The 15,595-nt window shown below is 42.2% G+C and overlaps 1 protein-coding gene across 9 annotated transcripts in view; it reads left to right on the top strand.

Moving 5' to 3' along the window:
* The window catches only part of UNC5D (unc-5 netrin receptor D), a 552,225-nt gene that overhangs the window by 563 nt on the left and 536,067 nt on the right, over positions 1 to 15,595 (top strand). The gene's annotated exons all lie outside the window — the stretch shown is intronic.

The following is a 15,595-nucleotide window of genomic DNA, read 5'->3' as shown; positions in this document are numbered from 1 at the left end:
CCCTTGACGCGCATCGCCTGCTCCATTTTTCCGATCCCTCCGCAATTGCTGCAGACCCGAGTACCCACCTCTTCGCTCCAATCTCTCTCCCCTGCCCTCTCCACTTGTCTCCAAGGCGAGAGAGATCATGGGTGGGCGCGCAGAGCTGTGTCCGAGAGTTCCTGCGAGAGGGGCGGGGTGATAGAGGTCTCCCTCCGTAGGGTGGGCTTGAATGGAGAAGGCGCCTTTTCCTTTTGGGGAGCAACACCCAAGCTAAAGTCCGCTGAGCATGACACTCCTGGGGCGACACTCGCTAGAGGACTTAGCACTGGGTTTTCTTTCGAGGAGGCCGCGTGCGTGCGGGAGCCCGGGAGAGCCTTGTGCACCACCCGCGTTAGCTGAGCCTGCGGTGCGGAGCCGGGATAAGCATTTGGCCCGAGGCCGGCTCACCCGGCGCCTCCTCTTGCTACCAGGTGCCCACTCCAGCTAGGGAGCCAGCGAGCGCGGGGCTCCACCGAGCCGCGGGGAAACGCCGCTCCTTGCTGACTTTGAAACGTAAACCCCATTTTCCTGGATCCTCCGGACTCCAATAGAGTGAAAATTTGCAACTGATTTCACCTGCACCGTGAGCGAGAACCGGGAGCATCAAGTTAAAGATAAATCCCGCCGACTTGTTTTGAAGATGATCAGACAGTTTCAGACCTAGCTTGAGTATTGTGGCTTTATCTTGGAAATAATCCTGAAGCTTCTCCTTCCCGCCCATCTTTAGCTTTCTCCTTCCCCGTGTGCCATCCATTAGGTTTAGAATATGTAATTGCGTTGAATGATTTACTTAACGCTTCTCCAGCTGGAAGCAGGGACTGAACTGACCACCTCACGTTCTGCTCTCTGGCTATCCTGAACCTAATGCGTAGCCGGGAGTGTGGAAGGGGTTCAGGACGATCACGCAAGAACCTCTGTAATCTAATTTTTATGAAAGCTAACGGTGTGTTAAAAACAGTCTGGGTGCCTAGAATGAAGAATTAGAAAAAGGAAAAGAGGTGGATAGAGGCTTTCTGCTTTATGATCCTGTTCAGTGACTATTTGCTTTTCATTTCCTGAAAACTTTTTTTTTTGCTTTTTTTTTTTCTTCCTTTGGTGAAGCAGGCCCTTTAAAAAGCAGCAAAGGTTTAAAAATGAGCCTCGGTGATTGCACACACCGGGTTATGGTGAAGTATAGTTCTTTCCCTTGCTGGAAGAAGCACAGGCTTCAGCCATCTAATTTACTATGGAGAATGCCTCCTTGCAAAGTCAGCTCAGTTGTTTTTAATATACTGTTATGGAGAAAAGCCGGCTTGTTCTCAGTTATCTAAATGTCTGAATTCCCACCTGCTATTTGGTGTGGAATACCCAAGAGTGACTGGCTCCCTGTCCTGACCCCTTGGAATTTGGTTGGTGGAGTTGTCTTGAAGCCAGCTCCAAACAAGAGGTGGGGATATGCCAGAAGCCTCTTGGATGGAGTTTTGCTGGCTGTAAAACTAAGGCTAGCACCTCTTGTCTGCAAGCTGTTCCTTAAAGGTCTCCTAGAAAACATACTGTACACTCTGCAGGCTTATTTACAACAAAATGTCTTGCACGGATCATAGTAATGTTCAAGACACATGGCGCGGAGCAGTAAATCTGACTAATATTTCCCTTGTAGTATGTTACGTTTTGGGGTGTGAAGCCCATTACCCTTAGCATCTGTCAGAGATTCTGTAAGAAATTAGTAGTAAGCCGGGCTCTGGAATCTGTGAAGCTACATGCACCTGGCTTTGGACAGGTGGGCTCAATTGTAGTTTTCAGAACAAAGGGTGGGTTTCAATGTTACCTAAGTTCTGCCTGCTGGGGCAGGTGCCCCTTCATTAAAAGCAAGAAGAGGTGCGCTCTCGTGGCATGTTTGCTGAGTAGTCTGACCAGCCTCCATACGGTTGGCCCTAGGTGGTGGTTCTTTATCCGAAGAAATAGTTTTTTTTTTTCCTGCAAGCCTTTCCATGTTGATTTGAACCAAGGTGTTCTCCCTTCCCTAAACAACAGGCTATATAGAATTATGCTTTTCCTTTGATGATTTAGGAATATTTAACAATTCAGTAGCATTTTCTTTAGTTATTTATCCTTTGTTTCTAAGATGATTGCACCAACTTTTTTTTTTTCCCCCTTTTCCTCTCCATACCTAATGTAAAACCCACTAAAAATCAGAGGGGAGGTGGTTTCAGGTGATTGGCTTTAAGTGAATGTACTCAAAGAGGAAGATACTTGGGGCAGGACACTGCTTGTAGAAACTAGTAGTGAGTGGCCCAAGGAGCAGTGTTCTGGTTCCTTCCTTTGCAAACAGGACTGACTTCTTCAGATTTATGTTCCTGACTTCTGGCATACTGTGAGGAAGGCACTTTGGTGCCATGATTACTGTATATTTTAACACTTTCCAACTTAAAAGAAGGTTGTTTAAAAGTTATTCATGACCTGCCAAGTGCAAATTGAATCCACATCATGTTGTCATGTTGATTTGTTTTGTTCTTTGAAAAACTGGAGTGGCGCTCCAGATCTGGTTGCGATTCCTGTATTAGATACTGTACCTAAGATACCCTTATCTAAAGGCAGGGAGGAGATGATCTTAGATAGGCTAAACTTACAGTTCCTTGCTTTAAAAAATTTCCTGGACAATGAAATCTTCCTAATAATAGTGATAGAAATGCATTAAGGGCATGAGTGGTACATGTTTATTATCTAGGCATAATAGGGTCAGATGGTTTACACATACTTAAAATCCATTTGTCTATCTGGTTCATACATCTTAAAATCTATCGTCATTTCCTCCCTAGTGACCATTATATGCACCTCCCCCCCCACCTTTTTCATTCTGTTCCTTTTCCTCAAAAAATTGTCCCTCCATAGTGCTATCAGGAAAGAGTGTTTTCTCCCAATTTCCTGCCAGCTTTGTCTTATTCTAACTCTTGGGTTGTGCTCGCAGCTTGAGCAGTCCAATGGCACCTTCTTTTCCTACCCAACAAAGTGTGTTCAAGGAGTGTCTTAAGTATCTCAGCCCTTAACAACAGGTTAGTTGTTCTGATCTGGCCCTTAAGAAAAGCGCTTGTTGTCCTTTTTCATTGTCTTACTATGAAAAATCCTTCCTCACTCTTTGAGTGACCTGTGTGCGCTTTTGTAAGCAGAGCCCCTTAGGGTGGGAGAAATCAGGGGGCCAGGAATCCTCCGTGAGGTCTCTGAACTGTAGGACTACATTCCAGACCTTGCTGTCTTAGTAGGTAGGGAAGCCCTTTTCTGTCTGTATCGCCTCAATGACTTTATTGTCTTCTTTCTACCATATATAGAACCTAATTTAAAATACCGCCAACTCTAAAGATTTCTCAAGGAATTTGTTGTAGAGGAGATAGTATTTGATACCACTCCCTTGTGCCTTTTGTTCTTTTTTTAATATGAAGGCTAGAGACTCAGACCATATGCATTAAAATCGAATTCCAAAGACAGGTGTCCATCCAAAGAAAGATTTTTCTGTAACATCCCCTTAAGGAAGGTCATAGTGGGAGTAGAGGCATCTTCTTAATGGACAGGCACACACGTTTGCAGAAAGCCCTGATGGGGATGCTTCTTGATTGCACTTTGGCCCTTAATCTTGATTGTCTCATACTCAGGGAAGTGCCACTTGACCAGCCATGGCATTGTCTTCTCATTCTGATGCCTTCGTGAACTACTGACTTGCCTGAATACCTAGCGGGAACTTTCCTGTAGTGACAGCCGCAAATTCTAGGTGAAGACACTGACCAGCTCACCCCCTTATTTGCTAAGTGGCCGCTGTTGGCATGAAAACTACCATTGTGTTGCTACCGCTCCTTATATCTTACCTGTTCCTTAAGAGAAGGTATTTTTGTAGCCTTGAGTGAGAAATAATAATAGTGATTATTGTATTTAGCGTGTGCCATTGATTATTCTAAATGCTTCACGTATGCTAACTCATTTAGTCCTTAAAATAACACCGTGGGGTAAGTAATATTCTCGTTTTTAACATAGGGAAACAAGGTCAAACAAGGGTTAAATAACTTGTTCAAGGCCATAGAGGTAGTATATGGAGGGGCCTGGATTCAAACCTGCACTGTCCTCCTCCAGAGCCTTAAACAAGGACTGTTTTCTAAACTATGCCAAAAATAAAGTGACCCTTACATTTTGGTGACAAAAGCGCTAAAATGATTTCTCTGTAACTGTGAGAGTTGTAGAGGCATTTAGAGTAGCTTCAATAAATCTATAAATATATTCAGATAAATCTCAGAGATTTATGTTGTATGAAAACAACCACCCTCTCACCATTCAGCTTAATATACTTTGGGATTGGATTCACACTTAAAATTCTGAACGCCCGTTTCTAATATGATAGCTTGCTTTTTTTTTTTCAATTTTGAATTTCAACAGAAAATATTACTCTGATTGAATACGCCATCCATGGAATGGCAGATCCCAAGAGACTATTTGTTGCATGTCTTGTATTTTTAGCCTTGTTTGCCGGGGAAATGTGGAGCATGAGATTGGAGAGTAGATTGTTAACACCAGAGGCTGCTGTTTCTGCTGTTTTGGGTACTCCTGCTGCTGCTCTTTCAAGGCAGATGGCTAGATTCATTTATAGAAAATAGATATTCGTTCTATTTTGCATTTCCACTTTGAAAAGAACTTCTAATTGTTTGGGCCACATTGCCTCGTATGGTCTCATTGTGCGCATACACATGCTGTGCGTAGATAATTTTCAGAATTAGGTGGATGTTAATGGATCCACTTTGGACTGTATTAGAAATCCACTGTGAACTCCGTTGTGCTTCTGGAGTATTTCTCCCAAAAGTGGGTGTGTGTGCAGTACAGGGTGTATCACGGATTTTGTGCTCAGCACCTGCCCCTCCCCACCGACTTCGCTGACCCAGAAATTAGGGGCAGAAGTACTGGGTTGCGTTTCTGGGGCTAGAGGAGTAACCATACTCCCGTATTATGCTTCTCAGCTACATCAGACTACTGCGGGACTGAAAAACACTTCCTGATACTGTTTCCGAAAGATCAGAGTAAGGTGAGGCCTGAATTCTTCCCCTGTGAGCAGTTCCTTCCTTCATAAATAAGAAAATCGGAAAGCCAAAAGCTGCCTTTTGAGTGAGGTCAATGACAGCTTCACTTAATGCAGATGTTCACTGTCTGTCCCCAAACTTCTGGTTCACAAAGTGCAAAAGAGCCTTCCTTTCCAGAAAGAGAGACCTTGGCAGGTGTATTCCACCGACCCAACCTGGTCTTGTAAGGTTAAGAGGAATCATGGGGGAAAACGTCACTGCAGCCATGTGGAGAATGAATTTGGCAGGTGTTTTGTTGTCATCTAAAATCAAATGTTTGTAATTTCTCCATCAGGTAAGTCCAAGGGAAAATGATGTTGCAGAAATTCCAGAAGGTAGGTGATTGGTGGGCAGGCATAGGAAGAAATCATCCCGAATTCTTCAGAGGCTCAACTAACACTGGCACAGCTATGTTTTGTGTAATATCATTCACAGATTTTGATAACTTACTATAAAAGCAAATTTATTTTCTAAATATTGGATGAGAGATCTGCCTGTGAATATATTTGTGCGCGTGTTGCTGGGAGTGGTGTGAAAGTGATTGGTGGCTTCTGCTAGCAACAGCACTTATTCAGGAGTTACCATCTTTATTTGAATTTAATTTAATAAAATCCAGGAGAGGAGGGGAAACTGAAACGCTCATAGGTTATGGGAGCTATGCTGGTAATGTCTTTGAAACTCACAAGTCAGTGCTCTTCAGATGTTAGTGCACATTTCAGTCACTGCAGATCTTGTTAAACTGCACCTTCTGATCTAGTAAACCTGGGGAGGGGCCTGGGATTCTGCATTTCTGATGGGCTTCTGGATGACCCTATCCATGGGCCACACTTTGAGTTGCAGGGCCATAGATGAGTGTAATTCGGGTTTTTTATTTGCAGTATTGTTTTTCACTTGCAAGTCTGTATGAAGCGAAATTCAGTGCGAGGCTATTTTTAAAATGCCAATAGAAGAATAGGTAAACACAAATGTCAGTTTAAACTCAGGCAAACATACAGCCAGTCGTAAAACTAACACATTCAGGAGCACTGCTCTGAGATGAGATAATGTCTTGTTTCTAGCATCTGTAAACAGTATTTGAAAAGTCTTTCTATTGTGAAGTGATTGAGGACTTATGTTTGCATCTAATTAATTGCAGGTAATAAAGATGAAACTGAGTCCCTAGGAAGTTGAACAGTTTGCCCAAAGTCAGATTTTTAACTAGGAAGCTTTTCTACTCATGTTGATCACTTCTTCCTTTTATTGTATGTGTCGACTGCACCTGCACTTCAAATGGTGCGGAGTTCAGGATAATGAGAGGACGGGGCTATCATTAAGTAAGAGGTAGAGAAAATCAGTTGGTTCAGAAAAACAGTGCTGTTCATACAGGGTACTGAGGCTCCCCAAGCTGATGGATTGTGGTTGTCACAACATGGTGTATGAGCTGGTGCTGGGGTCTGTTGTATCTGCTGCAAGATAGTTCTCTGCACCTGACAGGATCCATTGTGCTTACTATTAACTCTTACCCAGCACCTGATAGTTCTTGTCCAATAGCATATGCCAACTAGTATTTTTTTTTTTTGAGTTTGTTTATTTTGAAAGAGCGCACAAACACAAGTGGGGAAGGGTCAGAGAGAAGGAGGGAGAGAGAATCTCAAGCAGTCTCCATGCTATCACCACAGAGGCTGATGAGGGGCTCGAACTCATGAACTGTGGGATCATGACCTGAGCCAAAACCAAGAGTTGGATGCTTAACTGACTGAGCCACCCAGGCTCCCGCCAACTAGTATTTTTTACTCCAGCCTTATTATGTAAGGTAAAAATACTACTGAGAGTAAACTTTCTGAAACTTATTTGATCCTGTGATAAAATACTCAGGGAAATTTAATTGCCAGAGGAAGAATTAAATAATTATAAGATAGTTATGTATGTATTTTTTTAAGTTTATTTTTTTATTTTGAGAGCGTGAGCAAGCAGGGGAGGGGCAGAGAGAAGGGGAGAGAGAATCCCAAGCAGGCTCTGTGCTCTCAGCTTGCAGCCCAGTGTGGGGCTCGAATCTACCAGCCCTGAGATCATGACTTGAGCCGAAATCAAGAGTCAGATGTTTAACCAACTGAGCCACCCAGGCACCCCTGTATTTTTTTCCCTAATAGATTGTAAAGCCTACATTCCTTTTTTTTTTTTTTTAATGTTTTAATGTTTTATTTATTTTTGGGAGCGAGGGAGAGAATGTCCTAGGGGAGGGACAGAGAGGGAGGCACAAAGTCCAAAGCAGGCCCCAGTCTCTGAGCTGTCAGCACAGAGCCTGATGCAGCGCTCAAACTCACACATTGTGAGGTCATGACTTGAGCCAAAGTTGGACACTTAACTGATGGACCCACCAGGCACCCCAAAGCCTATATTACTAGATAGCCTATTCTAGAAAGAGGGTTAAGTAGAAGAAGGACACTATCATGGATGGCTGTTATGAGTAATAATTCATTTGCATGGAACTTGATACTTTTAAGGTATGTTCACAAGTATGATTGCTTTGTATTTTCACCTCCACCTTGATATCGAACAGATGATAAAATTAGATGTAGAGATTTTTCAACCAAGGTGACACAGGCAGCAGTAAGTAGTACCAGGACTCACAGGTGAGTCTCCAAATGGCTTCTGGGTTTTGGACTTATTTACCATGTACTTCTGTTTTCCGGCCTGATAGAGTCATTAGACCTGAGCTGAATGATAAAGCATTTTGCTCACATTATATTTGAGACCAGGCTCTGGATGCATGAGCATGTGTGATGGAGGAGAGTAACTGAATAAAAATTTTGGGTGATACCTGTGTTGCCTTCTTGGTCTGTTGGTATTATGTTCTCATGGTTATAAGCAGAGATGCCCCTACATGGGAAATGTGTCAGAAGTGATTGGAGGGAAGTAAAACTGTGACTAGATCTCTCATGGCAGGCTGCGGTATGGAATAAGCTGTATGTCAAACATTTGGAGGAACTTGCTAAGCAATAATATTTTCTTAATCAAAGGAATTAAAGTGTTCATTAAAGTAAGTAAAATCACAAATTAGTTCTCCGGTTTTATTTTTAAAGATGCCATTACAAACCAGACAGTTTTTCGAAATAGAATACTAGCTCCTCAGTCTGCATGGCTTTCTAAATACCTTGTGTTTATTATTTTTTTTAAGTTTATTTTTTTATTTTGAGAGAGAGAGAGGGAGAGAATCAGAAGCGGGCTCTGTGCTGTCAGTGCACAGCCCAGCATGGGGCTCAATTTCACCAACTGCGAGATCAAGAGTCAGTCGCTTAACTGACTGAGCCACCCAGGCACCCCTCTGCCTTGTCTTCATTATTAATTTTGAGTGCCTGTGCTTTACTTTTTCTTTATGTGTACACTTGTAAAACAAGATTAAAGTCTTTAAATTTGTGTTTGGAAGTATTGCCATGGCTCAGTGCAAACGGACTTCCAATAACAGTTTTCATTATGTCTTTGAGAATTATCCAACCTATCTGGGGTGCCTGGGTGGCTGAGTCAGAGTCTGACTTCAGCTCAGGTCATGATCTCGGGGTTCGTGAGATCGAGCCCTGCGTTGGGCTTTGTGTTGATGGCACAGAGCCTGCTTCAGGTTCTGTGTCTCTCTGCCCCTGCCCCACTTGCACTCACCCTCACTGTCTCTTTCTAAAAGAAACATTAAAACAAAATTATCCAACCTATCTTAAAAAGATTGGGAAAAAATACAGACCATCAAATAAGATTCTTTGCCAGGCAAATTGTAAGTGTGTGATAAGCCTTTTGAAAGGGGCTGGGAGGAGTTGACTGCATCTAAATCGACAGCCCTTGTATCCCCTTCAGTCTTGGGGCCAGAAGCTACACTGATTGCCAGTAGCCTGCATCAGATTTCCAAAGTTGTTTTCCTTAAGACAAAACCAAAAACAATCAGGAGATTCACAGGTTTTGTCCAGGTGAGGTATGTAGGGTGGGATGTAAGTGTTTCTGGGGTTTGCTTTAAGGATGTAAAGCTGAAAAAAATTTGTCATTAATTTTTTTTTTTTTTACATTGGGGCAAAAAGAAAGAAATCTCACACAACCCATTTGATATTTTCTCAAATTTAGCAGACAGCTTGAGATGCATTTCAGCCTCTGCAATGGCAGTGTGAAAAGACTGCTGTATCGTATCACATCCTGCAGCAGAAAAGACCATCACCTGTAGAGCCCATTATTAACAGTTGTCAAGGTGATAAGTGCTTTAATGCATGGGTATCTGTGTATGTATTATATATTAGTAGAATGTCATATATCATCATTATAGCAAACTTAGATCATTAAAGTTCTACACTATTAATTTAAAAGGCATTAATAACACACTTGAGATGTGGATACAATTTTGACTTGAAAGTCAGCTTCTTAATTCACATATTCCCATTTCTCTCTTTCTCCATGGTATCTCTCATTTAATCCCCAAATCTTTGTTTCCTCCTCAAAGTCACTCCCTTCTCAGAAATTCCCTTCTCATTTAAGCAGTGTGGTGAGCCTGGGGAGTTCGAGACCAGGTGTCCTTCAACCTATCACTTTGTTCTCTGGTACTTTTTATCTGTCTTATCTATTATTTTGTCTTTTTTTTGTTTTTTTGAGAAAGAGAAGATATGAGGCGAGGGGGGGTGAGAGAGAGAGAGAGAAAGAAAGGAAAGAAGGAAGGGAGGAAGGGAGGGAGGGAGGGAGGAAGGGAGGGAGGAAAGAAGGAAGGAAGGAAAGAAGGAAGGAAGGAAGAGAAAGAAGGAAGGAAGGAAGAGAAAGAAGGAAGGAAGAGAAAGAAGGAAGGAAGAGAAAGAAGGAAGGAAGAGAAAGAAGGAAGGAAGAGAAAGAAGGAAGGAAGAGAAAGAAAGAATATGTATGCCTACAATGTGGAGCCTGACCCAGGAGGTTGGGGGCTACATCTCACCAACAGATCATAACCTGAGCCTTTTCAAGAGTATCATGCTTAACCGACTGAGCCATCCAGGTGCTCCTGGTTCTTTTTATTCATAAAGTGAGAAGAAAGGACTAAATTCTTTTTTTCTTTTCTTTTTTGAGAGAGAAAAAGCGCGCAAGTCAGAGAGGGAGAGAGAAATCCCAAGCAGCTCTGTGCTGTCAGTGCAGAGCCCTGTGGGGGACTCGAACTCAAACCATGAGATCATGACCTGAGCCAAGATCAAGAGTAGGATGGACATTTAACTGAGCCACCCCGGTGCCCCTGGTTGTTTTTATTCCTAATGTGAGAAGAAATGCCTAAATTGTCTTTAAAGCTCCTGCATGCTCTCACATTCTGTGATGCTCTGCTTTGTTTTCAGTACCTTTCATTCTCAGTATGAATAGGACGCCCCTTCTCCGCCATAGCTCATGTTTGCTCACTTGGGTGTGGGGGCCCATGGATGCTTACTTTCCCTTTCTAATAGAAACCAGACTTATGAAATTTTCTGTCTCTATATTTGGAGTCTCTGAACACTGTGTTAATAACACACTTGTGATAAAACTCACTGTATAGAACACTCTGCTTTCAAATTTGCCTCCGTGACTTTGGTGCATTTTGTAAAGAGATTTAACAGATCTGGGAGCTGGTCAATCCTCGTTTTCGATACTTTTCTTCGTGCTGTGCTTCTAAAGCTTCTAGCTTTGTGGAGGGCATTGTCTAAAAGCAGAAGATAGCATCTATGTGGCCTTCTGTTTAACATTTGATAAACACTGATTTGATCACTGAGTTTCTATGTATTTGTTTCCCATTTGTAGAGGAAAATTGTACAATTATGTTGCTGAAGAGAATCCTAATATTTTTAGGGTAAGACCCACATCTTAACATGAACAACCAAAGTCTAGAGAGGCAACGTAGCTTTTTTGGCTTCTGTAGGTCATTTCTGTTGGTGCCTGCCCATGAATCCAGATCTTCTGTCTCTCAATGTCACTCTTCCCTCTTTTCCTTTCCAGGCTTCTAATAACAAACGTAATCAATAGAGGCACAAAGGAATTCAAAAGAAATGATACCAGAAGACTAAAGACTATTGATCATTGTTTTTCTCTGTTAAAGGATGTTTTCATTTTATTTAAAATGTTTACATTTTTCTAAATACATTTGAAATAATAGAGATTTCTTGGCTCAGCTCTTAATCATTGAATGTTGGGGTTTTGATTTGAGGCACTCGAGCTAGTTCAGTGTAGCAGAGCTAATTAATTTTGTAAAATGGGTCTACATTATAGATTTGTGTTGGGATGAAATCTGGAGTGTTTTTTTAAAATTTTTTTTCTTTTAACATTTATTTATTTATTTATTTATTTATTTATTTTTTAAATTTTTTTTTCAACATTTATTTATTTTTGGGACAGAGAGAGACAGAGCATGAACGGGGGAGGGGCAGAGAGAGAGGGAGACACAGAATCGGAAACAGGCTCCACGCTCCGAGCCATCAGCCCAGAGCCTGACGCGGGGCTCGAACTCACGGACCGCGAGATCGTGACCTGGCTGAAGTCGGACGCTTAACCGACTGCGCCACCCAGGCGCCCCAACATTTATTTATTTTTGAGAGAGACAGAGCATGAGCAGGGGAGGGGAAGAGAGAGGAGACACAGAATCTGAAGCAGGGTTCAGGCTCCAAGCTGTCAGCACTGATGCGGAGCTAGAACTCACAAACCGCGAGATCATGACCTGAGCCGAAGTTGGATGCTTAACCGACTGAGCCACCCAGGCGCCCCTCTGGAGTGAGTCTTAAGCTTTTGTCCCAATTACTTCTGCATCCTTGTACTAAATGTGTGCAGTATGAACACATACTAAACTAGCATTAAGACTCTACTACAAACACCAGTACATCCTAAATACTTTTTAAGTGCAATTATTTAAAAAGTCTGTACATAGGAAAGAGTATATTAACTTTATTTCCACTAACACTATGTGATGTTAGTGCCGTGCATTATATTTTACCCAAAGGATATGGTTTTAGAATGGTATTTGCCACATAACCTACTTACCTGGGCAAGTAAATTACTTCCAACTTGCATTTTTCCCTGTTTAAATCTGTGTATTCAGGTGTGGTGAGAAGGGAACCCTTTCCAATTTGAATGGTCAGCTGGGCCTGTTAGAAGGTGGTGTTATTCAGTTGCTCATGTTGGTGGACACACTGAGAACACGAGCTGGAGCAGATTTCAAATGTGCATAAGCGTTTAACTGGTGCTGCTTCTTACAAGGCTTTCGGTGCTGGCAACAGTATGCTGGTGATAACCCTCAAAAGGCTATAAATCTACATTCAGAGGCAGTGACTGGATGTAATTTTAAAAGCTTCAGTTGCTTCTTCTCATGCAACCCCTATTGTTTCTTATTTTAAAGTGAATTCTGCCCCTCTGAAGGCCACGAGAACTTGGAAAAGCAAACCCTGTGGTTAAGCTGGAGCTTGGAAACTCCGGTGACTGGATCTTGATGATGATTCATGGCAAAGCCAGCTCGCTGGAAAAGTGTTAAACACGTAGGGTGTTGAAGACTTCTGATTCTTGGAGATTAGGTGTCAGAGCATTCGGGGTTTGATTATTTTTAGTAATAATCAGTGAAGGAACTTGCTCCTGGAAGTGGTGGTCGGGTTTTGGATGTGCAAATGGCTGGTCATCACCTGGTGCCATTCCCCACCCGCCCAAACTCGGCAGAAAGTCAGACATCTCTAGCATTGTCAGCCAGGATGGGGGAGACCGTCATATGCAGGTACTTAGAATGTGTGTGGCCATTAACTTTTTTTTGAGCTGAAAAGTGATGTTTAACAGTTTAAAGTATGTTTAAGTGGTTTTATTGAAACACAGTAGATTGAAAGATGAGCACCAAATGTGTAGCGTGACCTGGGTGTGTAGGAATCCACGTGTGTGATTTAAATGACGAGGATCAACAGTGTTATTCTGATGTTCTCAGCTGTTGGCAGGGCCTCTAACTCGGAGCAATCACGTCGGAATCCCCTGGGGGATGACCCACTGGTATTTCTTTAAGTTCCCCAGGAGATTCTCAGCTTGAGAACATAAGATTGAGAGCCGTTGATTTAATGGGTGCACCGATTGTGTATAAATGTAGATTCTGATCGTGTTTTGAAATTTAGCGAGGTAATTTGAAAATCACTGTCCTCGCAAAAGTAAGGGATCGAAGATGACTGATCCTAATTTGCCTCCGCTTCCGTGTTAGGCCTCCTCCTTCCACATGGTGTCCCAGGTGACTTGGATGAGTGAAATTGGATGATGGCACAAAACATTTCAGCCTTTGGGGGCTAGACGTCTCCTGCTTGGGAACAGCTGAGGTATTACTAAAAGGAATGAGAATCGTTGAGAGTGGTTATGTATAAGGGGAGGAGACATCTAAGAACCCAGGTTTGGAGGTTGTACCATGTTTCCCTTCTGGACACAAGCCCAGGACCCACAGATGTAGATTCCTATCCTCTTAACACATCATCCAGCTTCTAGGCCCGGGATGTAAATGATAAGTATTCATCTTTCCGCGTGGATTAATGTCATCCTGGTCTTCATGTCTGAAGGATAGAGGCAGTGTAGAGCCTCCTATAGTGTTGGGCAGGGTCCTGGGCACCAGCAGTGTTGCTGACCAAGAGGGGTAGGTGGGGACATCGTTGCCGCAGCCATGGCAAGAGTTTTTCTTTCTATCTTTCTCTCTTTCTTTCTCTTTCCTTTCTTCCTTCCTTATTTAATTTTCTTCAGTGTTCACCTATGTTTGAGGAAAGAGACTGAGCCGGGATGGGGCAGAGAGGGAGGGAGACATGGAATCCTAAGCAGGCTCCAGGCTCTGAGCTGTCAGCACAGAGGCTGACGTGGCACTCAAACCCAAGAACCTTGAGATCATGACCTGAGCTGAAGTCAGAAGCTTAACCTACTGAGCCACCCAGGCACCCCAGGAGTTTCTTTTTTTTAAATGTTTATTTTTTGAGAGAGAGAGAGAGAGAGAGAGGGGCAGAGAGAAGAGGGACAGATGATCCATCTGAAGTGGGCTCAGCGCTGACAGCAGCAAGACCGATGCAAGGTTCGAACTCAGGAACCCTGAGATCATGACCTTGACCCACCGAGCCACCCAGGTGCCCCACAAGGGTTTCTAACACTACTGCCCTGTTCACAATTGCCAGCGGTTTCCTATTTGTGAAATCAAATCCAAACTGTAAGACATTTTGTGATGTTATTGTTGCGGATGAATAAGTAGTTTTTTTTAAACATGAAACTAAAATGGGTATTTGTGCGCTTAACCACCGCACGTAAGAAGTGGAGCATTCTCCACGCTTGACTCTGGTGCGTTTCTCCCGTAGTGCACCGCTGCAGTTCTCCTTTAGAAGTAATCATGCTCACATTCTGCGCTCGTCATTTCCTTGTTTTTAACAAACACTTTAAACAAATATGTATGTACTTCTACACAGTTTACTTTTACTTCCTTTGGAGATGTATTTAAATTAGAGTCTACGTATTTCTCAGCAGTTGTTGCTTGTCACGACCAAGATTGTGTTTTATCTCTGTTATTACATGTGCCGTTGTTGATTCACTTCCCTCAGATACAATATTCAGTGGTGTGACTCAACCATAATTACGTTGCTGTCGGTGAAATTTGGGTTCGTTCAGATTTTTTTCTGTTCCGAAAAGTGCTAACTAGGAGCGTTGTTACGCGTGTCTAATGGTACCCATTTTCAAGTGTTTCTTACATACCTAAGACAGTTCTGAGACCTCGAACACCAGCTTGTTGAATATTCCAGATGGCGCCAAATCATTTTCAGCAATTTATAAGCTCTTGTCATTTCACGTTGGCCGACATTTGGTATTTCTGGGCCTGGAGGTTTCTGCTGCTTTTTCGTGGTTTGAACGTGATGATCTCTGCATGGACTTAATTTCCATATTTCTGATTACTAATGAAGTTAAAACATTTTTTTCATATACCTCGTTGCCAATTGTATTTCTTCTGTGAAACACTCAAGTATTTTGTTCATTTTTTATTATCTTATTGAATTATAGTAGCTTTAAGTATATATGTGTCAAAAATATTTTATAGAAGCCTTAATGTGTTAGGTGTGCTTGATATTTCTCCTAGTGTTTTATTTTTATTTATTTTACTTTACGGTATTTCTTGATGACTTGGATATTTTACCTTATTTTCTCATGAACTTAAGTTTCAATTTGAGTGTTATCATTTTATGCTTAGCTCTTTGGTGTTGTGCTTAGGAAATCCTTCCTAAATGCAATTGAATACATTCTCCTATATTCTAAATTGTATAGTTTGATCTTTCCTATTTTGGCCTTTAATCCACCTAGAATACGTTTCATATTTTTCTGCATAGAGTTTGAGTTAGAAGTTTCACTTCTTTCTTTCATGTGAATAACCAGTTGTCCCAGAACCATTTACTGAGAAGTCCCTCTTCTTTCTCTAATGATCTGTGATGTCACCTTTGTAATGTATGAACATTTCCATTTTTTTAAATGTCTATTTATTTTTGAAAGAGCGAGTGTGAGCAGAGGAGGGACAGAGAGAGAGGGGGACAGAGGATGCAGAGTGG

This window comes from Prionailurus bengalensis, chromosome B1, assembly GCF_016509475.1.
Source record: "Prionailurus bengalensis isolate Pbe53 chromosome B1, Fcat_Pben_1.1_paternal_pri, whole genome shotgun sequence".
Lineage (NCBI taxonomy): Eukaryota > Metazoa > Chordata > Mammalia > Carnivora > Felidae > Prionailurus > Prionailurus bengalensis.
The sequence above is the reverse complement of the archived record's forward strand: the minus strand, read 5'-3'. Positions and strand labels throughout refer to the sequence as shown.